A 26,667-nucleotide genomic window follows, 5' to 3' on the forward strand; every position below is an offset into this window, starting at 1 on the left:
TTTTTTTTTTTTTTTTTTTAGAATTTACTACTCACACTTTGCCCATTGAATGATGAGTGTTGGTCAACCCTCAAATGACAAAGTGTCACTCTCTTCTGATTTGTCTCCATATCTCTGGCAGCTCCTTCTAATAGCATTTCACTGCTTTATTTCTATTTCCTCAACCCTCTAAAGGTTAGTGCTTTCCTAGGTTCCATCTTTGGCCCTCTTCTCTTCTTACTCTTTGACTTCACTTGTATGACAATGATCCCCAATAAATTTCTTAGCCCTACCTCTGGAGAGTCTCAATAATAGCTGCTTATTGTTTCATTGAATATTAGTATACACTGATAATAATACTGATTGCTTCTAAGACACTATTGTGTTATTCTCATGACAGTTAATGAAAAAAGAGCCCATTCATAACCATGAATTAGGGCAAATTATTAAATAATAGTTTGGAAATGAATAGTTCTTTAGAATTAGAGTTATAACCAGCAGACTATCCCAGTGGCACAACTGAATTCAGCACACCTCAGCTACTCTGATCATTATGCTTTAATGTCACATTTCAAGGAGATTCTTGATTGAAAGACTTTGTTTTGTTTTCTCAGCCTGGGATTTCATCCCCTAGATATCTTCATGTTCACTCCTTCACTTCCTTAGGTCTTTTCTCAAATATCACCTTCTCTAGGTGGCTTTCTCTGCTTTTTAATAATTATGAAGAGAAATAGACTTTTATTTTTTTTTCACATCTTTCTTAGAGTATAAATGTTTTACAATGTTGTGTTAGTTTCTGCTGTACACAAAGTGAGTCAGCTGTGTGTATATATATATCCCCATATTGCCTCCCTCTTGAGCTTCCCTAACCCATCCCTCTTGGTGATCACAAAGCACTAAGCTGATCTCCCTGTGCTATGCAGCAGCTTCCCACTAGCCATCCATTTTATACTTGGTAGTGTATATAAGTCAAGGCTACTCTCTCATTTCATCCCAGGTTCCTCTTCCCCCACCCATGCCCTCAAGTCCGTTCTCTACCTCTGCTTCATTATTCCAGCTCTGCCACTACATTCATCAGTACCACTTTTTAAAATTCCATACATATGTGTTAGCATATGGTATTTGTTTTTCTTTCTGACTTAACTTCATTCTGTCATACTTCACTCTGTATGACAGATTCTAGGTCCAACCACCTCACTAAAGATAATTCAATTTCGTTCCTTTTTATGGTTGAGTAATATTCCATTGTATATATGTTCCACATCTTCTTTATCCATTCATCTGTTGATGGACATTAAGGTTGCCATGTCCGAGCTGTTGAAAATAGTGCTGCAATGAACACTGCAGTACATGTATCTTTTGAATTATAGTTTTCTCTGGGTATATGCCCAGTAGTGAGATTGCTGGGTCATGTGGTAGAACTATTTTTAGTTTTTTGAGGAAACTCCATACTGTTCTCCTTAGTGGCTGTATCAATTTACATTCCCACCAACAGTGCAGAAGGGTTCCCTTTCCTCAACACCCTCTCCAGCATTTACTGTTGGTAGATATTTTGATGATGGCCATTCTAACCTGTGTGAGGTGATACCTCACTGTTGTTTTGATTTGCATTTCTCTAATGATTAGTGATGTTGAGTTTCTTTTCATGCATTTCTTGGCCACCTATATATCTTCTTTGGAGAAATGTCTATTTAGGTATTCTGCCCATTTTTGGACTGGGTTGTTTGTTTTTGTGATATTGAACTGCATGAGCTGCTTGTATATTTTGGAGATTAATACTTTGTCAGTTGCTTCATTTGCAAATATTTTCTCTCATTCTGAGGGTTGTCTTTTTGTCTTGTTATGGTTTCCTTTGCTGTGCAAAAGATTTTAAGTTTCATTAGGTCCCATTTGTTTATTTTTGTTTTTATTTCCATTACTCTAGGAGGTGGGTCAAAAAGGATCTTGCTGTGACTTATGTCAGAGTGTTCTGCCTACATTTTCCTCTAAGAGTTTTATAGTGTTTGGCCTTACATTTAGGTCTTAATCCATTTTGACTTTATTTTTGTGTATGGTGTTAGGAAGTGTTCTAATTCATTCTTTTACATGTAGCTGTCCAGTTTTCCCAGCACCACTTATTGAAGAGGCTGTCTTTTCTCCATTTTATATTGTTGCCTGCTTTGTCAAAGATAAGGTGACAATATGTGCATGGATTTATCTCTGAGCTTTCGATCTTGTTCCACTGATCTATATTTCTGTTTTTGTGCCAGTACCATACTGTCTTGCTTACTGTAGCTTTGTAGTATAGTGTGAAGTCAGGGAGCCTGATTCCTTCAGCTCTGTTTTTCTTTCTCAAGATTGCTTTGGTTATTCAGGGTCTTTTGTGTTTCCATACAAATTGTAAAATTTCTTGTTCTAGTTCTGTGAAAAATGCCAGTGGTAATTTGATAGGCATTGCATTGAACCTGTAGAGTGCTCTGGGTAGTATAGTCATTTTAACAATATTGATTCTTCCTATCAGGGAGCATGGTATATGTCTCCATCTTTTTATGCTATCTTTGATTTCTTTCATCAGTGTTTTATAGTTTTTTGAGTACAGGCTTTTTGCCTCCTTAGGTAGGATTATTCCTGCTATTTTATTCTTTTTGTTGTGATGGTAAATGGGATAATTTCCTTAATTTATCTTTCTGATCTTTCGTTGTTAGTGTATAGGAATGCAAGAGATTTCTGTGCATTAATTTTGTATCCTGAAAACTTACCAAATTCATTGATTAGCTCTCGTAGTTTTCTGGTGGCATCTTTAGGATTTTCTATGTATAGTATCATGTCATCTGCAAACAGTGACAGTTTTACTTCTTTGTTTCCAATTTGGATTCCTTTTATTTCTTTTTCTTCTCTGATTGCTGTGGCTAGGACTTCCAATACTATGCTGAATAACAGTGGGGAGAGTGGACATCCTTGTCTTATTCCTGATCTTAGATGAAATGCTTTCAGTTTTTCACCATTGAGAATGATGTTTGCTGTGGGTTTTCTTGTATATGGCTTTTATTATGTTGAGGTAGGTTCCCTCTATGCCCACTTTCTGGAGAGTTTTTATCATAAAATGGTGTTGAATTTTGTCAAAAGTTTTTTTCTGCATCTATTGAGATGATCATATGGTTTTTATTCTTTAGTTTGTTAATATGGTGTATCACATTGATTGTTTTGATTATATTGAAGAATCCTTCCATCCCTGAGATAAATCCCACTTGATCATGGTGTATGATCCTTTTAATGTGTTGTTGGATTCTGTTTGCTAGTATTTTGTTGACGATTTTTACGTCTATGTTCATCAGTGACCTTGGTCTATAATTTTCTTTTTTTGTGATATCTTTGCTGGCTTTGCTTTCAGGATGATGGTGTCCTTGTAGAACGAGTTTGGGAGTGTTCCCGCCTCTGCAATTTTCAGAAGAGTTTGAGAAAGATAGCTGTTAGCGCTTCTCTAAATGTTTGATAGAATTCACCTGTGAAGCCATCTGGTCCTGAACTTTTGTTTGTTGGAAGATTTTTAATTACAGTTTCAATTTCATTACCTGTGATTTATCTGTTTATATTTTCTAATTCTTCCTGCTTTAATATTGGAAGGTTGTACTTTTCGAAGAATTTGTCCATTTCTTTCAGATTGTTTATTTTATTGGCATATAGTTGCTTGTAGTAGTCTTTTATGATCTTTTGTATTTCTGCAGTGTCATTTGTAATCTCTCCTTTTTCATTTCTAATTTTATTGATTTGAGTCGTCTCCCTTTTTTTCTTGGTGAGTCTGGCTAAAGGTTTATCAGTTTTGTTTATCTTCTCAAAGAACCATCTTTTAGTTTTATTGATCTTTACTATTGTTTTCTTTGTTTCTATTTCATTTATTTCTACTCTGATCTTTATGATTTCTTTCCTTCTACTAATTTTGGGTTTGCCTTGGTCTTCTTTTTCAAGTTGCTTTATGTGTAAGGTTAGATTTTTTATTTGATATTTTTCTGGTTTCTTGAGGTGAGCTTGAATTGCTATGAACTTCCCTCTTAGAAATGCTTTTTCTGCAACCCATAGGTTTTGGATTGTCATGTTTTCATTGTCATTTGTCTCTAGGTATTTTTTTATTTCCTCTTTGATTTCTTCAGTGATCTCTTGGTTATTTAGCAGTGCATTGGTTAGCCTACATATATTTGTGTTTTCTACTGTTTTCTTTTCCCCTGTAATTGATTTCTAATCTCATAGCATTGTGGTCAGAAAAGATGCTTGATATGATTTAAAATTTCTGAAATTTTCCAAAGTTTGATTTGTGACCCAAAATGTGATCTATTCTGGAGGACATTCCGTGTGCACTTGAGAAGAAAGTGTATTATTTTGCTTTCAGGTGGAATGTCCTAAAAATATCAATTAAGTCTATTTGGTCTATTGTGTCATTTAAAGCTTGTGTTTCCTTATTAATTTTCTGTCTGGATGATCTGTCTATTGGTGTAAGTGGGATGTTAAAGTCCCTCACTATTATTGTGTTAATGTTAATTTCTCCATTTATGGCTGTTAGCATTTGACTTATGTATTGAGGTGCTCCCATGTTGGGTGCATAAATATTTATAATTGTTATGTTTTCTCCTTGGATTGATCCCTTGATCATTATGTAGTGTCCTTCCTTATCTCTTGTAACAGTCTTTATTTTAAAGTCTATTTTATCTGATATGAGTATTGCTACTCTAGCTTTCTTGTGATTTCCATTTGCATGGAATATCTTTTTCCATTCTTTCACTTTCAGTCTGTATGTGTCCCTAGGTCTGAAGTGGGTTTCTTGTAGACAGCATATATATGGGTCTTGTTTTTGTATCCATTAAGCCAATCTGTGTCTTTTGGTTGGAGCATGTACTCCATTTACATTCAAGGTAATTATCAATATGTATGTTCCTATTACCATTTTCTTAATTGATTTGGATTTGTTTTTGTGGGTCTTTTTCTTCTCTTGTGTTTCCCACCTAGAGAAGTTCCTTTAGCATTTGCTGTAAAGCTGGTTTGGTGGTGCTGAATTCTCATAGCTTTTGCTTGTCTGTAAAGCTTTTGATTTCTTCATTGAATCAGAATGAGATCCTTGCTGGGTAGAATAATCTTGGTTGTAGTTTCTTCCCTTTCATCACTTTAAATATGTCCTGCCACTCCCTTCTGGCTTGCAGAGTTTCTGATGAAAGATCAGCTGTTAACCTTATGGGGATTCCCTTGTATGTTATTTGTTGCTTTTCCCTTGCTGCTTTTAATATATTTTCTTTGTCTTTAATTTTTGATAGTTTGATTAGTATGTGTCTTGGTGTGTTTCTCTTTGTGTTTATCCTGTACGGAACTCCCTGAACTTCCTGGACTTGATTGACTATTTCCTTTCCCATGTTCAGGAAGTTTTCAACTATAATCTCCTCAAATATTTTCTCAGACCCTTTCTTTTTCTCGTCTTCTTCTGGGACCCCTATAATTTCAATGTTGGTGCATTTAATGTTGTCCCACATGTCTCTGAGACTGTCCTCAATTATTTTCATTCTTTTTTTAAAATTCTGTTTCCTAGCAGTTATTTCTACCATTTTATCTTCCAGCTCACTTATCCATTTTCTGCCTCAGTTATTCTGCTATTGATTCCTTCCAGAGAATTTTTAATTTCAGTTATTGTGTTGTTTGTCACTGTTTGTTTGCTCTTTAGTTCTTCTAGTTCCTTGTTAAATGTTTTTTTGTATTTTTCCATTCTGTTTGCAAGATTTTGGATCAATTTTACTATCATTACTCTGTTTTCTTTTTCAAGTGGGTTGCCTGTTTCGTCTTCATTTATTTGGTCTTGTAAGTTTTTACCTTGCTCCTTCATCAGTAACATAATTTTTGGCGTTTCATTTTTTTTTTTTTTGACAGGTGGGGCTGTATTCCTATCTTACTGGTTGTTTGGCCTGAGATGTCCAGCACTGGAGTTTACAGGTAGTTGGACAGAGTCGGGTCTTGGTGCTTAGATGAGGACCTCCAGGAGGCCTCACTCAGATTAATATTCCCTGGGGTCTGAGGTTTTCTGTTAGTCCAGTGGTTTGGACTCAGAGTTGCTATCACAGGAGTTGTGCCCTACCTCAAACCTGGGAATGATGTCCTACCTCCAACCTAGATCTCGCAAGCCATGTGGCATGGCAAAAAAAAAAGAAAGAAAGAAGAGAGCAATACAATAACAAACAATAAAAAACAAAATAAAATTAGAAAGATAAAAAAATATATTAGGAAAAATAAAAATACAATTGAAAGAACTGCAACAAGGTAAAATAAAACCACAACAGAAAAAAGAAAAAAAAAGGGGGGGGGGGAACAAGCCAAAAGGAGCAGAAGAATAACAAAGTATAAAGAATAAAATAAAATTAGAAAAATAAAAGATTTATTAGAAGAAAATAAAAATATAAATGAATCAACAACAATGAATCAACATGGTAAAACGGAACCCCAATATAAAAAAGGAAAAAAGAAAAAAAAAAAAAGCCTTGGCTATGGGGGGCGGAATTTAGGCAGGGCATGGAACTTAGGTAGGGGTGGGACCTGGGTGGATGGGGGGGTTTGAGTGTGGAGCAGGGCCTAGTTTCAGGACTGATGCAGCCAGAAAAGGCCTTGGGCGTGGGGCCTAAGTGGGGCGATGTTCAAGCTTGGGATGGGGCCTGTACTTAGGACCTGTGAGAAAGGGGAGAGGCAGCACCTCCAAAGGTGCTGGAGTGTGGGGTTCTGGAGTGTGGGGTTCTGGAGTTTGGAGGTAGGGCCCTGAGTGAGGGTGTGTGGGTGGGGTTTAGGCCCAGCACATGAGAAACAGATTTTTGATTACTGCCCTGACATTTTATTCTTCTAATTTGCAATATATTCTTTTAATAAGTGTTTCTACCTTCTTTTCCTTTTCTAAAAATAATTTTTAGAGCAGCTTTATGTTTACAAATTTAAGAGGAAGGTACAGACCCTTTCCATATACCCTTGCCCACACAAATGCATAACTTCTATTATCAACATCATTCACCATAATAGTACATTTCCTACAATGGAGGAATCTACTGAACATAATAATCACTCAAAATCTATAGTTTACTTTAGTATTCAGTCTTGGTGTTCTAAATTCTACTGGGTTGGACAAATATATAATGACATGTCTCCATTATTATATTATACAGATAATTTCACTACCCTAAATACCTAATTCTAGAATTAGAAAAATAATAATATAGTGTTATTCTTGCAAAAAGGCAGCTACATGTCCCTATGAATTTTATAAAAGACTGATAATAAACTCCTCAAAGGCAAAAATAGATTCAGATTTGTGCCACTTAATTCAGAACAAAATTTTTTTTAAAACAGTGAAATTAATTCTCTGTTCAATAAATATTGTCTAGTGAATTTAAAAAAACACTTACTTTTCTCTTCTACTCTAAAAATAAAATCTTCCTTTTTAAGAAAATAATTATAAAAAGATTCATATGAGTGGCCATATAATCTAAAACAATCTTATCTCTTTTTAATTTATGTGAGTTAACAGAGCCTCATCACATATACATTTCTCACACTAATAACTAAGTAAATAAATACAAGCTCAGCAAAATATTTTCCATGAACAATAATAACAACAACTTACCAGAGAGTGCCCAGCCAAGGATAAAAGGAGTTAGTATTGGAAATATAAATGAGATGAGAGAATGAAATATAAGATAGATGCTGGAGGCAACTGAAAAGTAGAAATATAAAACAATATTGCTAAAACAATAAATGCTAAGTAGGAATGAGATCTATTGGACAGAAGGGAGGTTTGTTTGTTTGGAAATACAAAGCAGCAACACTGTATTTTTGTTCATAAAGGTTTAATAACAAACTGTGATCTCTCTGGGAGTTTTAAATTAGGAAATAATCCCTACAACATGGTTTATTGTTTGGCTCTTAGGAATCAGACCACATTGACTGGGGTCTTGGCTCTGGCACTTATTAGTATAACTTGACTGTGTATAACTTGAGTTCTTCCTGTTACTTTAAAAAAAATCAGTTCAGTTTTTATTATGACAGTACCTACTTTATAGAGTTGATCTGACAATTAAATGAGCCAAAATATGTGTTGCATAATGCTAGATGTTCACTGTAGATTCATATTCCCCTTTAATCCTTCTTAAAAGATTCCCAATTTTTTCATGCCTAGATGAAAACTACAACTTCCAGCCTCCTTTGTAGACATGTGTAACCACGTAACACAGTTCTTGTCAACAAGATAGTTTTAAACAGAAGTCTTTGGGTGGGAATATTCCTAAAAATGTTCTAAAAGAAAGGCAGACTCAGCTACCAATGTACTTTTCATTGGTCTCCTATCCCCATTTTCAAATGTGGCATATTTTTGTGATACCAGGTGGCCTTGAAGGAGAAGAGAGGGAGAAAGGAGTCCAAAATGTAATGATTAAATCATGGCTGCAAAATTTCCAAACATGAAGAAGGAAACAGATATCCAGGTATAGAAATCACAGAGTCCCAAGTAAGATGAACCCAAAAAGACACACCAAGACATATCATAAGTGGCAAAAACTAAAAAAAGAGATCTATAGGAAGAGAAGAACAAAGAGTCACATACAAGGAAACCCATGTAAGTCTATAAGCTGATGATTTTTAAATTTTTTGTAGAAACTTTGCAGGCCAGAGGGAGTGGCATGATATATTTAAAGTACTGAAAAAAAAAAGAAAAAGAAAAGAAAAAAACCTACAAGCTACCCAGGAAGATTATCATTCAGAATTGAAGGAGAGATAAAGAACTTTCCAGACAGGCAAAGCCCTATATTATTCATCAATGTTAAACTGACCCTAAAAGAAATGTTAAAGGTCTTATCTAAGTGGAAAAGAAAAGGCTACGAGAAGAAGTAAGAAGTTATAGGAAAGAAAAAATCCAACTAGTAAAGGCAAATATATACTGAAGACTGTGAATCAACCACTTAAACAAGCTACTACATATATTAAAAGAAAAAATGGAAAAATCAACAATAACTACGATAAACAGTTAAGGAATAAACACGAAGATGTAAATATGACATCAAGAAAACAAAATATGGGGGAGCAGAGTTAATAAAAAAAGTGTAGATTTTTTAGAATGTATTTGAACTTAAATGACTTTCAGTATAAAGCAGGTATATAGACCTATATTGTTATAGTCAACATCTATGAACCCTATGGTAACTGCAAATCAAAAACCTACAATGGATACACACAAACCAAAAAGAAAGGAAGTTAAGCATACCACTAAAGAAAATCATCAAACCACAAGGGAAGAAATAAAAAGAAGGAAAGAACATAGAACTACAAAAACAACTAGTAAACATATAACAAAATGTCAATAAGTACACACCTATCAATAATCAGGTTAAATGTCAATAAACTAAATGCTCCAATCAAAAACATGATGAAGTGGAATTTATTCTAGTGTGCAAATCAACCAATGTGATATTCCACATTAACAAAAGGAAGAATAAAAATCACATGATCATCTCAATAGATACAGAAAAAACATTTGAAAAAATTCAGCATCCATTCATGATAAAAACTATCATCAAAGTGGATATAGAAGGAATATATCTCAACATATAAAGGCCATTTATAACAAACCCATAGCTAACATTATACTCAATAGTGAAAACTTGAAACCCTTTCCTCTAAAATCAGGAATAAGACAAGGATTCCTACTCTTGCCACTTTTGACACAGTATTGGAAGTCCTAGCCACAGCAATCTGAAAATAAAAAGAAATAAAATGTACCTAAACTGGAAGGGAAGAGATAAAACTGTCACTGTTTTCAGATAACATGATACTCTATATAGAGAACCCTAAAGTCTCCACGTCAAAATAATTAGAGATAGTAAATGAATTCATCAAGAACTAATTAGAACTAATTATTAGAACTAATAAACTAAATGTAAATTGGTGCAGCCACTATGGAGAACAGTATGGAGTTTCCTTAAAAAACTAAAAATAGAGTTACCATATGATTCAGCAATCCCACTCCTGGGCATACATCCAGAGAAAATCATAATTCAAAGATACCTGTACCTCAATGTTCATAGCAGCACTATTCACAATAGCCAAGACATGGAAGCAACCTAAATGTCCATGAAATAATGTCATTTGCAGCAACAAAGATGGACTCAAAGATTATCATATTAAGTCAAGTCAGTCAAATACAAATATCATATGATATCACTTATATGTGGAATCTAAAAAAAAAAAATGGTACAAATGAACTTATTTACAAAATGGAAGTAGACTCACAGGCATAGAAAACAAACTTATGGTTACCAAAGGGGATAGCAGGTGGGAGGAGGAGATAAATTAGGAGTTTGGGATTAACATATACACACTACTATATATAAAGGACCTACTATATAGCACAGGAAACTATACTCAATATCTTGTGATAATATATAATGGAAAAGAATCTGAAAAAGAATATATATATATATATATAACTAAATCACTTTGCTATACACTTGAAACTAACACAACATTGTAAATTAAATATACTTCAATAAAAAAGAAATAAAAAATAAAATCTCCACCCCCAAATTATTAGAACTAAAAAATTAATTCAGTAGGGTTTCAGGATACAAGATTAATATACAGAAATCTGTATATTAATCTAATAATGAACTATCAGAAAGAGAATACAAGTAGACAATCCCATTTAAAATAACATCAAAAGAATAAAATACCTAGGAATAAAATTAACCAAGGAGGTGAAACCCCTTACTGTGAAAACTATAAAATATTTATGAAGGAAATCAAAGATGATACAAAGAAATGGAAAGATATCCTATGTTCATCATTTGGAAGAATTAATGTTAAACTGTCCATACTACCTTAAGCAATCTACAGATTTAATACAATCGCTATTAATATACTCATGACATTTTTCACAGAACTATAACAAATAATCCTGAAATTTATATGGATCCATGAAAGACCCTGAATAGCCAGAGAACTCTTGAGAAAAAGAATGAAGATGGAGGTATCACATTCCTTGATTTCAGACTGTAGTACAAAGCTACAGTAGTACAAACGGTATCATACTGGCACAAAAGGAGACATACAGATCAGTGGAATAGAATAGTGAGCTCAGTAAAAAACCCCACACACTTTGTTAATTAATCTACAACAAAGGAGGCAAGACTATACAATGGGGAATATACAGTCCCTTCAATAACTGATGCTGAGAAAACTGGATGGTTACATGTAAAAAAATGAAATTAGAACATTTTTGCATACTACATACAAAAATAAACTCAAAATAAATTAAAGATCTAAATGTTAAGACTGGAAACCATAAAATTCCTGGAAGAAAGATAGAAAGATAGACTATAAATCCAGCAATATTTTTTGGATTTGTCTCCTCAGCCAAAGAAATAAAAATAAACAAATGGGACCTAATTAAACTTAAAAGCTTTTGCACAGCAAAGGAAAGCATTAACAAAGCATAAAGATAATCTACTGAATGGGAGAAAATATTTGCAAATTATATGATCTAAAAGGGATTAATATCCAAAATATATCAACAGCTCATGTGACTCAGTATCAAAAAACCAAAACAAACAGGCCAATTCAAAAAAAGGCACAAGATCTGAATAGACATTTTTCCAAAGAAGGTGTACAGATGACCAACAGGCACATGAAAAAATGATCAACATCCCTAATCATCAGTGAAATGCATAATCAAAACCACAGTGAGATGTCACCTTGCACCTGTCAGAATGGCTATCATCAAAAGACCACAAATAAAAAATGTTGGCAAGGATATGGAGAAAAGGGAACACCAGTACATTATTGATGGGTATGTAAATTGGTGCAACCGCTATGGAAAACATTATGAAGGTTCCTCAAAAAACTAAAAATTGAACTACCATATGATCCAGCAATTTCACTTCTGGGTGTATATCAGATAAAATGGAAACACTAATTCAAAAAGATACATGGGGCTTCCCTGGTGGCGCAGTGGTTGAGGGTCCGCCTGCCGATGCAGGGGACACGGGTTCGTGCCCTGGTCCGGGAAGATCGCACATGCCGCAGAGCGGCTGGGCCCGTGAGCCATGGCCGCTGAGCCTGCGCGTCCAGAGCCTGTGCTCCGCAACGGGAGAGGCCACAACAGTGAGAGGCCCATGTACCACAAGAAACAAAAACAAAAACAAAAACAAAAAGATACATGCATCCCAATGTTCATAACAGCACTATTCACAATAGCCAATATATGAAAGCAACCTATGTGTCCATCACAGATGAATGGGTAATGAAAACATGGTGTATATATACATACATACATACATACATACATACAATGGAATATTACTTAGCCATAAAAAAGAGTGAAAATTTGCCCTTTGAAACAAAATGGAAGGACTCAGAGGGTGCTATGTTTAGTGAAATAAGTCAGACAGAGAATGAAAAATACTGTATGAGTTCACTTATATGTGGGATCCAAAAAATAAACAAATGAATGAATATAACAAAACAGAAACAAATTCACAGATATAGAGAACAAACTAGTGGTTACCAGTAGGGAAAAGGAAGGAAGGGAGGGGCAACAGAGGGGTAGGGGACTAAGAGGTACAAACTACTATGCATAAAATAAATAATCTACAAGGATATACTGCACAGCACAGGAAATATAGCCAATATTTTTAAATAACTTAAAGTGGAGTATAATTTATAAAAGTATTTAATCACTACATTGTACACCAAAACAAATATATTGTAAATCAAATATACTTCAATAAAAACCCTGTGAAAAATTAATAAAATGCCACTAAAGGAAAAATCTAAAATAAACAAGAAAAAAGTGATAGAAATGCTTTATATGATATTGTAGAAAATTAAATGTTTCATCTTAAAAGAAGGAAAACAGGCACGTGAAAAAATAACTTCAAGTATTATCTGTATTTGTCAATGCCTAATAACATGCTAAATGACAGCATAAGCAAATAGAATCTAATGATCTATTTTAGAGATTATTTATTGCAACAGGCACATGCTGTATGAAATTGTACTGTGTGTAATATATAGCTATACACTTGTAGGTCAATCAGTTCTTACATGCGTTTAATTTTTCTTTATGCTCATACACACACACACACACACACACACACACACACACACAAGCATAATGAGTGAACTTCAGTTCCTCTAACTCAAAATATTGGGATAAATTTCTTGATACAACTTCCCTGCTAGGCCTTTTATGTATGGAGCAATTTTTGGCAAAACCAACTTACGCACTTCAGCCTTCACAATTGGCAGAAATTACCCTAGCTAAAATAAGTTTAAGGTAACCTGTATTTAAAATCAAGAGAGTAAGATACTTGTGCTCTGTCTATATTCTATGTAAATTGCAACACAGTTTTCCCCCTTTTTGCCCAGCTTATTATTATCTAAGCAATTCATTAAAAAAAGGCTTGGTTTTAGTAGTAGTTATTCAGGAATTATTGGCAAATGTATAATATGGCATTGCTATTTTTTAATTTAGAAATAAGTGTACCAATAAGATAATTTTTATAAAAAGCAACACTGAAGAAGCTAAAATAGTGTTATATATAAATAAATTCTTTTGAAATTGATTTTATTGTCCTGGTGAGTAAAATCCATAAAGCTATCTTACTCACTTCACTAATCGTTAAAATAAGAAAATACTGAGTTTCCAAATGGCTTCATGAAGCCTATTATCTTTATAATTCAGGCAGTCAAAAGTACAGAATAATCAAGTAGATCCATACCCCTGCCTAATTTTACCACAAATCCTTTTTCAATAATCTGAATATTCTCCTTTATTTCTCTGTTCTACATACTCAGGGGACAAATGCTTCTCAGCCTGTAGGTTATAAAGAGATACATATGCCTGAAACTTTAGAAAATAGAATTTCAGGTTAGCTTTTTTATTTCCTAAAACTTATTTTCTTTACAACAGCTGTACTAAGTAATAGGGGTGAAAAATAAGCAAAGTGTTTGTATAACAAATTGCAAAGGATCTAAAAGTACAGCAGTATTGGAAAGAACCCTAAATACGGAAGGGAGTAAGAATTGCCTTTCATCACTGAAGTAAATGCCATCTTGAATATACATTTATAGGCCAGCTCAGGATTTCAGATTAAGAAATGGATTTGTGTGGATCATTTTATGTGTCATACAACATTTATTTAGAGAAAACATCAAATTAAAGTATTATCACTCAAAAATTGCAAGCTCAACAGTATGGACGTTCCTTAAAAATCTACAACTAGAACTACCGTACAAACCAGCAATCCCACTACTGGGCATATACCCTGAGAAAACCATAATTCAAAAAGAGACATGTACCAAAATGTTCACTGCAGCTCTATGTACAAAAGCCAGGACATGGAAGCAACCAAAGTGTCCATCAACAGATGAATGGATAAAGAAGATGTGGCACATATATACAATGGGATATTACTCAGCCATAAAAAGAAACGAAATTGAGTTATTTGTAGTGAGGTGGATGGACCTAGAGACTGCCATACAGAGTGAAGTTAAGTCAGAAAGAGAAAAACAAATACCATATGCTAACACATATATATGGAATCTAAAAAAAAAATGGTCACGAAGAACCTAGGTGCAAGATGGGAATAAAGATGCAGACCTACTAGAGAATGGACTTGAGGATACGGGGAGGGGGAAGGGTAAGCTGGGACAAAGCATGGACATATATACACTACCAAATGTAAAACAGCTAGCTAGTGGGAAGCAGCTGCATAGCATAGGGAGATCAGCTCGGTGCTTTGTGACCACCTAGAGGGATGGGATAGGGAGATGCAAGAGGGAAGAGATATGGGGACATATGTATATGTATAACTGATTCACTTTGTTATAAAGCAGAAACTAACACACCATTGTGAAACAATTATACTCCAATAAAGATGTTAAAACACACACACACACACACACACACACACACACACACACACACACACGAAGGCATGTTGTAAAAATTTAAAAAAAAGCAAGTTCAGAGGCTTTCTTTATGCCTAAATGTATAGCTATAGAATAGCTATACATATTGTATAGCTATAGGATAATGTAGTTTTATGAAGAGACTCCAGAGCTAAATCTCAGAAGATAAACTGAACAGGAAAACAGATGTTACTCACCTCATTACAAATAGCTCAGTTTTGTTTCTTTTTATGGCTGAGTAATATTCCATTGTATATATGTGCCACATCTTCTTTATCCATTCATCTGATGATGGACACTTAGGTTGTTTCCATCTCCGGGCTATTGTAAATAGAGTTGCAATGAATATTTTGGTACATGACTCTTTTTGAATTATGGTTTTCTCAGGGTATATGCCCAGTAGTGGGATTGCTGGGTCATATGGTATTTCTATTTGTAGTTTTTTAAGGAACCTGCATACTGTTCTCCATAGTGGCTGTACCAATTCACATTCCCACCAGCAGTGCAAGAGTGTTCCCTTTTCTCCACACCCTCTCCAGCATTTATTGTTTCTAGATTTTTTGATGATGGCCATTCTGACTGGTGTGAGATGGATAGACCTAGAGTCTGTCATACAGAGTGAAGTAAGTCAGAAAGAGAAAGACAAATACCGTATGCTAACACATATATATGGAATTTAAGGGAAAAAAATGTCATGAAGAACCTAGCGGTAAGACAGGAATAAAGACACAGACCAACTAGAGAACGGACTTGAGGATATGGGGAGGGGGAAGGGTAAGCTGTGACAAAGTGAGAGAGTGGCAATGGACATATATACACTACCAAACGTAAGGTAGATTAGTTAGTGGGAAGCAGCCGTATAGCACAGGGAGATCAGCTCCATGCTTTGTGACCGCCTGGTGGGGTGGGATAGGGAGAGTGGGAGGGAGGAAGATGCAAGAGGGAAGAGATATGGGAACATATGTATATGTATAACTGATTCACTTTGTTATAAAGCAGAAACTAACACACGATTGTAAAGCAATTATACTCCAATAAAGATGAAAAAAAAAATGCTACTTCACTGACTAGTGATAGAGATGAAATGGTTATACTAACTTTAAAGTTCTATAACAAAGCATTTTAACTTAAAAATCTGGCTTAGTACAGTAACTTTAGAGTTATATAAATTAATTTTTATGCAGAAAAATTGTCTTTCAAAAACAAAAAATTGTTTTATTTTCTGAACGATTTTATTATACTGGAGTCTTCCTTTTTTCATTCCATTTTTTGGAATTTTAATTGCCTTTGTTATCCACACATTAATACAAATTTTATTTTTAGTTGAATAAAAATAAGTTGGGTAAAATAATAAGAATAATTTGCATGGAATTTAAAAGTCATAGGGTTTCTCTCTTTCATATACCACCACCAAGTTTGTTTAGTCATGACCCAGGCGTTGATCATTCACATGTATGGATAGATTTGACTGGTATCCGGAAGTGTAGGCATTTAATTTTTCTGGTCCACTTCCATAAGTGTGAAGCGCATCTTGTCCCCAAGGGGCAAAAATGCAGAACCACGATGTTGACAGTGTACTGGTAAAGCTCCCATGACAAAAGTGATGAGCCTACTCATGACAGCTATCACACTTGCTTCTGGAAATATGTGTCCTGTCTAGTAGGTGTCTGCCTCCGAGAGAGAAAAATACAGTTATAAGAGAACAGTTGCATTTATTTATCTTCCCCCAAGAAAGCTTCAGTTTCATGAAGATTGTCTAGGAGAGCAGGCAAAATAGCAATTGCAAATGCTAAAAATAATAGTTTTTATTTTCTCAAGATGTAGCAATTCTTTAGCATCTATTATATTCTATTAGTCCTTTAAATACCATAAGTATTCAGTTATTGTCAGTCTTTGTATCTCTTCTTACACAGTTTATTGTAACTGAAATATACATTTTTAGTTATGTAATGTAGTCTTGCTTGCATTTTTTATTTGTCTTTCTATGAATAGGGTACAAATTGCATGTATATCTATATATACACCCATGTAATAGATTCTCTCTCTCTGTACACACACACACACACACACACACACACACACAGAGAGAGAGAGAGAGAGGAGAGAGAGAGAGAGAGAGAGAGAGAGAGAGAGAGAGAGAATAAAATAAAGCATGGGTGAAAACTACTGTTGCCTTCCACTTATTCATGAATTGTGTTGAGTATGGTCCGTAATCTTTCTCATGGGTAATCATGCCTTGCTATGGACCTTCGTGAATTCAGGTTGTTCTAAATTTCCTTCATTAATGAACGCTTTTATTTCTAAGTTTTATATTTTACACTTTGAAAGACTGTTGTTGGAAAAAAGGTATTACATTTATGTAGGAAAATTAATATTGACAGTAAAAGATTACACATGCTTAAAACAAACAAAATTTTTACCACATTCATAATACCTAATGTATTAAGATATGTGGAGCTAGATGCTCTAACAAAAAAACTCGAATCTCAGGGGCTTAGCAAAACAAAATGTCTATTTCTTGCTCACATTACAGCGTTACATGTGCCACCTAGTGATTCAAAAAAACCTGTATTTAAAAATATTGTTTTATTAAAATGAAATACATACTTAATATATAAATGAAATAGGGATAATATGTACTCTTTAATATCTGTACATTTACACATAAAATTGAAGCTACTTTATATTAAAGTTTCTCCAATATTTAATTCATGAAGTTCTTTAATATGAAATGAAGACATGGTAACTGAGACTGAGATACCACTGTCAAAGGTACAGTATAACATTTTTTCATCATATGGCTTACTTACAATAACAAAATATGATAAAATAAGTATTTTCATGCTATTATGAAAAAATTGATGGTAATACAGGAAACTATAAGTTTCCAAAGAACAATTTAATATAGTTCTGTAGGCAATTCAGTAGAATGTGATTCTTTCTTCAGAAAGAATTATAAAGTTACTGGAAGTGGGAAAATGATGTGGCCAATGTAATTTTTGCATCATGTTAGAAAAGTTTATTCTATCAATAAGACTACTCATCAATAACGTGAAAATGTATTCTTCTGGTGTGCATTTGGAATATGCTTAGATTTATATGCTGAATAATGTATGATGTAAACTTTTCAAACTGAATAAACTGATATCCTGTGAATAATGTATAAAATTTTATAAACTTTTATTATATAACATAATTACTTCCTGATAAATAGCTTGAGTAAAAAGTTCACATTTTAATAACGAATTGCTTTAAAAAATCTCAGAAATCATATTACCCTCAGAGTGAACATCCTCAACAACCTATGCACTTTAAAACAAAGTACAGAAGCCAAATCACACAAAAATAAAGCTCATATGACATTTTATGCATAGCATTTTTTAAAAGTTTATCTTTAGTTGAGAATTACTGTTTAATATATTAACATAATGTAGTCATTTGTAAAAATAATATTTTATGTTTTCTAATGCCATGTATTTTCAAAACAGAATTAATAATTTTAAATTTATAAATACATACATTTACAAGTATTTTTATTCATAATGATATCTCTTTTTTTCCACCTGGGATTTAGAGATGAGTATGAAAAATACATTTATTTTCAAAAAATAAAATTCAGCCCAATATAATGTTGCTTAGGCATTATTATTCTTTCTTAAGCCTTGCTTACTTATCTAAACTTCCATATTTGAAGCAAGCAGTTATGCTCAACATTGAATTCATGAGTTGTGGTAACATGATCACCTTTCGAGTTATTATAGAAATGGTCATTTTAATAATTGAAATATATTTTCTGTAATCCAGATTATGAGTAATAAATATCATAATATGGGTACTTTAGCAATGTATCTCTAATAGGTGTCCAGAGTCAAGTATATCATTCCTCCCTTTCTCAGGATTTAGCATATTGCATTTAGGTTTCCAATGCAGAAAAATGCAAATACACAGAAATTGAGCAGCTAGTTAAAAAAAAAAAAAGAAACACTCACTATTAAATTTTAAAATTATTTAGTCTTGGCCAATCTTTTCAATTTATATCCCTGTTCACTGTCTTGTGCCCTTTGCTGAATTAGTTTAATAAAATTCTAAGTATTCTATCATTTCACCTGTAAATATTTCTGTAGGCATGTCTAGACGATAAGGACATATTTAGCAACTACACAATCATTAAAACACCAAAAATTAAAAGTAATTTCTAATCAGTGTTAAAATTTCCCCAATTGACTGTTTACTAAGTCAGGGTCTAAACACAAACATTATTACAATATTTTTTAGGTATTTTTAACGTCTTTAATCTGTAAATTCCCCAATTCCATTTTTTTTTCCTGCAATTCATTTCTTGATGAAACTTGATTGCTCTCAAGAGATTCCAAAATTACATCTTTGACTAATGGAAACTGCTTGAAGTTGACTTCTGCATCCTTTTGAAAATCCTTTTGTTTGTTTGTTTTCTAGTAAAAAAAGAGATCTCAGCCTCATCTTGTACATTTCCTGCAACAGGCCTGGAATCAGCCATTTCAGCAATAACTTATAGAACAAACTATTATTTAGAAACTAGGAGCCAGTGATGCTCATTGAAACTACAACGGTCTTTTTTTTAAGGACTTTTAAATATGTAGGCATATTGACTTTTTAATCAATCATAAGATCAAACAAATATTTAATTCGCCATAATTTTCAACTAAGGTTTTTACATAGTCTCTGAAATTATACATACATTTTTTCTAATGCTGAAAGTATTGGTTCCTAATATTAGCATAATATCATTTAAATCTAATTCATCAGGATAACAATACCAATATAATTCCTAAAATATTATTATACTTTTTTAAAAGAAATCTTTGTTTCACTAAGATATAAAGTTACTTTGTTTTAATGCCTCTGTGATTTTAACAGAAAGTGAATTCAGGTAGATTAATTTGTGTCATTCTGCTTTTTATATGTAGGAATTGATTTTTTAATTTAATTTCATATTTATGAAAAACATATTACTATGTTTGTATCCTAAAACACAAGTTATATTTAGACAACCTAGCTTTTATCCCATCTCCTCCATTCAGTTCCTTTGCTACATGTAAAGGCAAAAGCTAAATTGTTTGGGGATTTTCCATCCATTTTTACTGTATCAATCTATATGACCACATGGTTTTCCTTATTTAGACAGTTTAAGTTGTGAGTTATATTGACTTTTCAAATATTAAAACACCTTATTTACATTCTTGAAATATATCCCAGCTAGTCATGGTTTATATTGCTGAATTCTCTTTGCTAATATTTTAGTTACAGATTTTTGAGTCAAGATTCATGAGAGATACTGGTATGTGGTTTCTGTATTTTCTTTCCCTTCTCTTCCCTTCCCTTCCTTTACTTTCTTTTCTTTCTTTCATTGTCATTGCCTGGTTTTGGTATCAGGTTAACACTAACTTCATAAAATGAATTTGGAAGCATTCCCTCTACTTGTATTTTCTGGAAGAGATTGTGTATAATTGGTATTATTTCTTTAAACATTTGGTTAAATTCTCTTTCAAAACCATCTGGGATTAAAGATTTCCTTTCAGGTAATTTATTTAAGTTATACATTTAATTTCCTTAATAGTTATGAAGCTATTCCAATTATCTATTTTGTATTGAATTGGCTAAGTTGTGGCACCTTGTGATTTTCAAAGAATCAGTCAATTTCATATAAGTTGTGAAATTTATGGGCCTAGAGCTGTTCATAGTTGTCCTTTGATGTCTTCAAAGCTCATAGTAATAACTCATTTCATTTGTATCTTCTCTTTGCTTTGTCTATTTTGCTAGAGGTTTGTCAATTTTATTAATAGCTTCAAAGGAACAACTTCTGTGTCACTGATTTTTTTCTATTTTCTTTTCTTTTTCAATTTCATCAACTTTTGTTCTTATTTTCCTTCTACTTTCTTTAAGTTTATTTCACTCTTTTTCTGTTTCTTAGGTGGGAGCTTAGATTGTTGACATGAGGTATTTCCTCTTTTCTAATGTAAATATTTAATGTTATATATTTCCCTCTTAGCACTCTTAGCTGTGTCAAACTTTTATATGTTGCATAGCATTTTAATTTAGTTCAACTTTTCTCTTTTTATTTTCTCTGAGACTGCCTTTATGGTCCATGAATTATGTAGAAGCATGTTGTTCAGTTTCCATGTATTGGTTATTTTCCTGTTTTTGTTTTGGTTGTTGTTGTTGTTACTAATTTCTACTTTCCATCATTGTGGTTGGAGAACAAAGTATGATTTCAAATTTTTTACATCTGCTGAGGTTGTTTTATGACCCAGGATATGGTCTGTCTTTGTATATGTTCCATGATTATTTGGAAAGAATAAGTATTCTGTTGTTCAGTGGATTGTTCTATAAATGTCAACTGGATCTTATTAGTTGATGGTGTTGCTCAGTTCTTTATATCCTTGTTGATTTTCTAATTGTTTTATCAGTTTTTGAGTAAGGGATATTGAAGTCTCTAGTTATATAATTATGGGTTTATTTATTCTTTCACATCTATCAATATTAGTTTCATATCAAGTTTTACTTTTCTACACAAAATAACATTTATTCTATTTTTAAAAATTGATTTTCCAACAGTTAATATATAGATTCATTTCACTAGGAAATTTCTATTTAAAATAATGCTACAAATATGTGTTAGGGCATTAAGAAGCTGTACTGAATCTAATAGTTATCTAATATAGTTGGTTACCAATTAAGGTTACTAAATTATACATTCATGTTATGGCAATGAACTCCAACTTCAAAAGTTTAACTTATTCTGACTCTGCTATTCAAGTCAATTAGAGTTTGCTAAGTGGTTGCAAGATGACAGACAGTTTACAAAACTGGATAAGACATGGGACTTAATGCTGAGTAGAAATATAACTTGCCCTGACTAGTCTTCTTATTAAGTACATAATATCTAAAGAAGCAGCCAAAATTATTACATACAAGTTTACATACTACTGAACTAAATGCCTCTCATTTGCAAATGGCCTTAATATGTTATATGCCCATTTGCAAATGGCCTTAATATGTTTTATGCCCAGAATTATATGTGAAACCACTACAGATTTATTCTTTAGAAGAAAAAAGGACAATTTTAGCAGAAAATATTCAGGCTTGTCATCTAAAAAAAAAGAACATAAATATATATTTTTGTCCCCATTATCATGACAAATATTTTTGTTTCCTTATGAAAATAGTAATTATAGAAAACATGCATGTATAATTGAATATAATAACATTACTATATGCTATAGGTCCTTTGCAATGTACATTCCACATATACTTTTATAGCATGTTTGCTATAAAATATATATTTATTATATAAAATATATATGTTTCTAATAAATATATTTGTATAGCACATCTCTAATGTGCATTTCACATAAATAGACTGGTATATTTATCAAAAAGTTAAAATGAGGACTTCCCTGGTGGTGCAGTGGTTAAGACTCTGTGCTCCCAATGCAGGGGGCCGGGGTTCAATCCCTGGTCCAGGAACTAGATTCCACATGCATGCTGCAAGAGTTTGCATGCCACAACTAAGGAACCCACAAGCCGCAACTAAGGAGCCCACAAGCTGCAACTAAGACCTGACACAACCAAATAAATGAATATTTTTTTAAAAAGTTAAAATGGGTTATTTTACAATTGTTTTGCAATAGTAGAGGTTACTTCTCAAAAATTCAGTACAATCAATAAAGGGTAATAAAATTCAAGAAGTAAAACTATTTGTATTGTTAAGTTTTCCAGAACCTATTACCAGGGTTATTACATCTAATAAGGTTCTATCTTCAGGAGAAGATGGTCAAAATTGTTGCCGGGCTTGTAAATCTAGGTAATATTGTGTGTGTGTGTGTGTGTGTGTGTGTGTGTGTGTGTGTGTAGTGTTACAGTAGTATTCCTAGGTTTAAATTCAAGGTTAAAAAAATGATTCAAAATACCATACAAAAAAGAAAAAAATATACTCACAGTGAGGAGAAATAACTTTACTGGTGCATGAAAGAAAAATGTTTTCATAAAAGAGCAATCTAAAGGAAACAGCAATCTCTAAGAATCCTATGACATAGTCTATAAATCTTTATAGTTCATTTTTTCCTCTAGCTTAAAAAAAGAAAACTTCACTAAAAGTAAAAGAGCCAGTGTGATAAGAAAACTCAAAGGAAAAGCCAGGATTTAAAAGAGTTTAGATCTTTGTAAATTATTTTCAAATTTTTTAACACAGAAACTCATTTCAAATAGTATGCATTACTATTATAGAAAAATATGTACTTTTTTTTTTTAACTTGTTGCCTGCTTGTTTTGCTGGACAATATATGTTATTCTGTATATAGCCCTCAGACCCTGAGGCATTTTCTGCTAACACATATTAATGTGCAATTGATATTTATTATTATTAGTTTTCTATAGCTAATATTTTCAATAACTAGGTCCTCATAGACCAAACAATAGCCCATATAAGTGTGTGACTGCAGATGAACAGTATATTCTCTGTGGAATTGGGAGGAAGCACGGTACAGGGAAAGAAGACTTCCCTATTTCTTTTTTACTGTACTAGTTTGGCTATTATTTTATTAATTATTTTATTTTATTTTATATTTATAATGGATATATATATCATCTCCCTTTTAAAATTAACTCAAAATTTAAAAAAATAAGATGGAGTTTTAGAAATAATTTGGGAAAATAACTGAGCTCCTGTTTTTCATACTTTTTAATAGTTTACATATGGCTCTAGTTTTAGTACCTCATTTGATTCTCACATCTAACGTGAGAATGAGAACTACTGTGCTCTGTTAAAAAACAGTGTCTGGGACCAAAATTCTGAAGTATTTCAGGGTTTGCCTTTTCCTGACAGGTAAGACTTCGGTAAAAGTATTGAAGCTCTGTAAGCTTAAGGTTTCAAACTTAATGACACAGAGATAATAATGACACCTAATTCACAGTATGGTAGTCAAATAAGTTCATATATGTTAAAGCAATTTGTAAACTGTTAACAAACAATAGCCAATATGTGCCTTATTAATCACCTAAATTCACATGGCTAAAATGTGATACAATGAGGGACAGGATTCAAGTGGCCTGACTCATCCAGTAACATTTTTCTTAAAAAACAGCGTCTCTCATCCACCTATAGGAGTATGCCATCATTCAAATATGATGCCAAATATAGATTAATTTACCCTTAAGCTCAAATATATATCACTACTCATATAGATGGCACTAATGGAAATAGTGGTAGTATTGACAAATCCATCTAATGAGTTTTAAAGATAATATTTTCCATTTTGACACTTGCTAATGAACCTCAACAAAAATTTATTCAACAAACATTTAATTTTTTGAACATGCTTATTCTAAGACACACTTGACACTATCAATTTGGCATATAACTTTGGATGTGTTTATCAAGGGTTACCAAGGTTTGAGGAATGTTTAAGAGATACAGGGCAAATATTTTGAACTTTCTGGAAAGCTTAGTTTCTTGCAGAACTAATCGTCTATGGGTTAGTTTCTATTTTCTTTCTGATTTGTAGAAAATCTTAATATATTCTGAATATAATATTTTGAGAAAGCATATAAACATTTTCACTATGTTTGCTTATTGTCTTTAAAAAAATTATGGCATTCTTTACCAGTAATACCTTTTTGAGAGATTTAATAGAGCATAGTTAATTGTACCTGTTACTGGAGATCAAATGCCTGGTTTCAAATAGCATCTCCAATGTTTCTCACATTTTGACAGTGGATAATTCAATTAATTTACCTAATTATTTCCCTTTCCTTGTGGTCAATAAGTAACCAACACACACTGACCATATTCCAAAGGGCAATTTACTTAAATATGCTATGCCTTGTTTTCTAACATCCAACAATAGGAAAAACAACAGTACTTACCTCCCATTGTTATTATGAGTGTTGAAAATATCAATAACAAATTATGCACTTAGAATAAATCCTGGAATAATAAATAAGTGCTCAGTAAATAATAGTTGCAGTATAACTATATTATTATTTTATTACTATTATTGTTATTATATTGTTTCTGTTGTTGCTATTATTGTTATTGTTACCACATTTCCTCTTTGCATGTTTCCTTGGTATTTCTACTATCTGATTGGTCATATTTTCTTTGTTTTATTCCTCCTCACCACTTCAGCCTGGGAGACCTTTGTTTCGGTGATGAAAGGCATTAGTGCACCTCTCTCTTTGAATTGCTTCTTTCTGCCTCTCTGCTCCTGCAGTGGAGTTCTCAAACACTTTTTAAATTTCACTTAGAAACCCACACTACAAGGACTTCCCACTTTCTTAAGAGTGTTAGCCTTAGAATTTAGACTAGGTCAAATGATTCTGGAGGGTCTCTTTTTTTGCTGAGATTGCAAGTTTGTAATCACTTTGATGATTATAGCAGCTTTTTTTGTGTGTGTGGCTCTTCTGTGTTTTGACTTGGGGTAGGAATTTCTCTAAATCTGTCATTATTTTCACACTGGCCTTTTCCTGCACTGTACTGATTGCACTATGGTTACTTCCACCTTGTCATTATGACTTCTACCTTCTTTCTATTTACCAGGCATTCCTCAATAATTTCTGGTCTCTAAATGGCATTCATTCTTTTTCCTGTTATATTTATTAATATAAATTGTTTTTTATTTTAAGGGATTTTTGGTAGATTTTGGATCTAGATCCAATCTCTTACTTTACCTTATTCTTTTTTCACTCAGTAGTATATTTTGTTTATTTTTTAATTCTTAGAAATATTTTAATAAAATATTAAGATAAGCCCCCAGGCTATCAAATTATGCTATTTATTGATGTCTTATAAATTAATCAGCTACTATGCCTTGACAATCATACCAACTGTCTTCACTACTTATAAGAACACTGAGAGAATTTCCCTGGATGTAGACATTGAAAAGTGAAATGTCTTTTTAAATAATTTTTTATAAAAAGAGTACTAGTAAGCAATAAAATTTTAAGAGACAATATTAGATTAAATTATAGTTTTGAAGAAAACAGTTTGGGACATCTGGCCTTTGTCTGTACTTTGCTTTCTTGTCAATTTCTCACTGTTGATTTTATTGCATTTTTCTATTTCAGTGTCAAAAACCTAATGGTATGTATCTATCAGATTCACCTTCAACTGATTTCAGCATTGTTTCCTTCAAAAGTATCTACAGCATTGTAAAAGTTGTTTTGACAGACGCAATTTCTTGTCTTTTAAATGTGTTGGTGACTGTGGCATATTGTATTTTTTATTCCTTAGCCCTTAAGAAAGGCCTAAAAAACTACGATATATTATATCTTATGAATAGAGCTTTCAAAATATTTCTCCCACTGACTTTTCATTGCTTTGGTCTTTTGTTATTCAATACACTTCCTCCAAATAGCTGTGCTTCACATACTCTGACTACAATGAACAACAATAACCTAAAATGCTGCTTTAGTAAGATTTAGTAAGGGGCACTGTTGTTTCATTTAATTTTTATTAATTTACTGGAGGTATCTATGCTCTTCATTTGTAAAATAACTATAAGATTCTGAAGGCCAGGGAATGAAATTTCTGTAAATAAATCTTCCATATAGCAAGTTTATTATTATTACAACAATTTGTCTGTGGAATTTCATTGATTTCTACTTATATTTTCATGGAATATAGAAAAGAATACTACACTGCTACAGTTTCCCAATCTCACTCCCTCTCCTAGGGACTCCCTAGTTTCTGAGACACAG

Source organism: Lipotes vexillifer, unplaced genomic scaffold, assembly GCF_000442215.2.
Source record: "Lipotes vexillifer unplaced genomic scaffold, Lipotes_vexillifer_v1.1 scaffold231, whole genome shotgun sequence".
Lineage (NCBI taxonomy): Eukaryota > Metazoa > Chordata > Mammalia > Artiodactyla > Lipotidae > Lipotes > Lipotes vexillifer.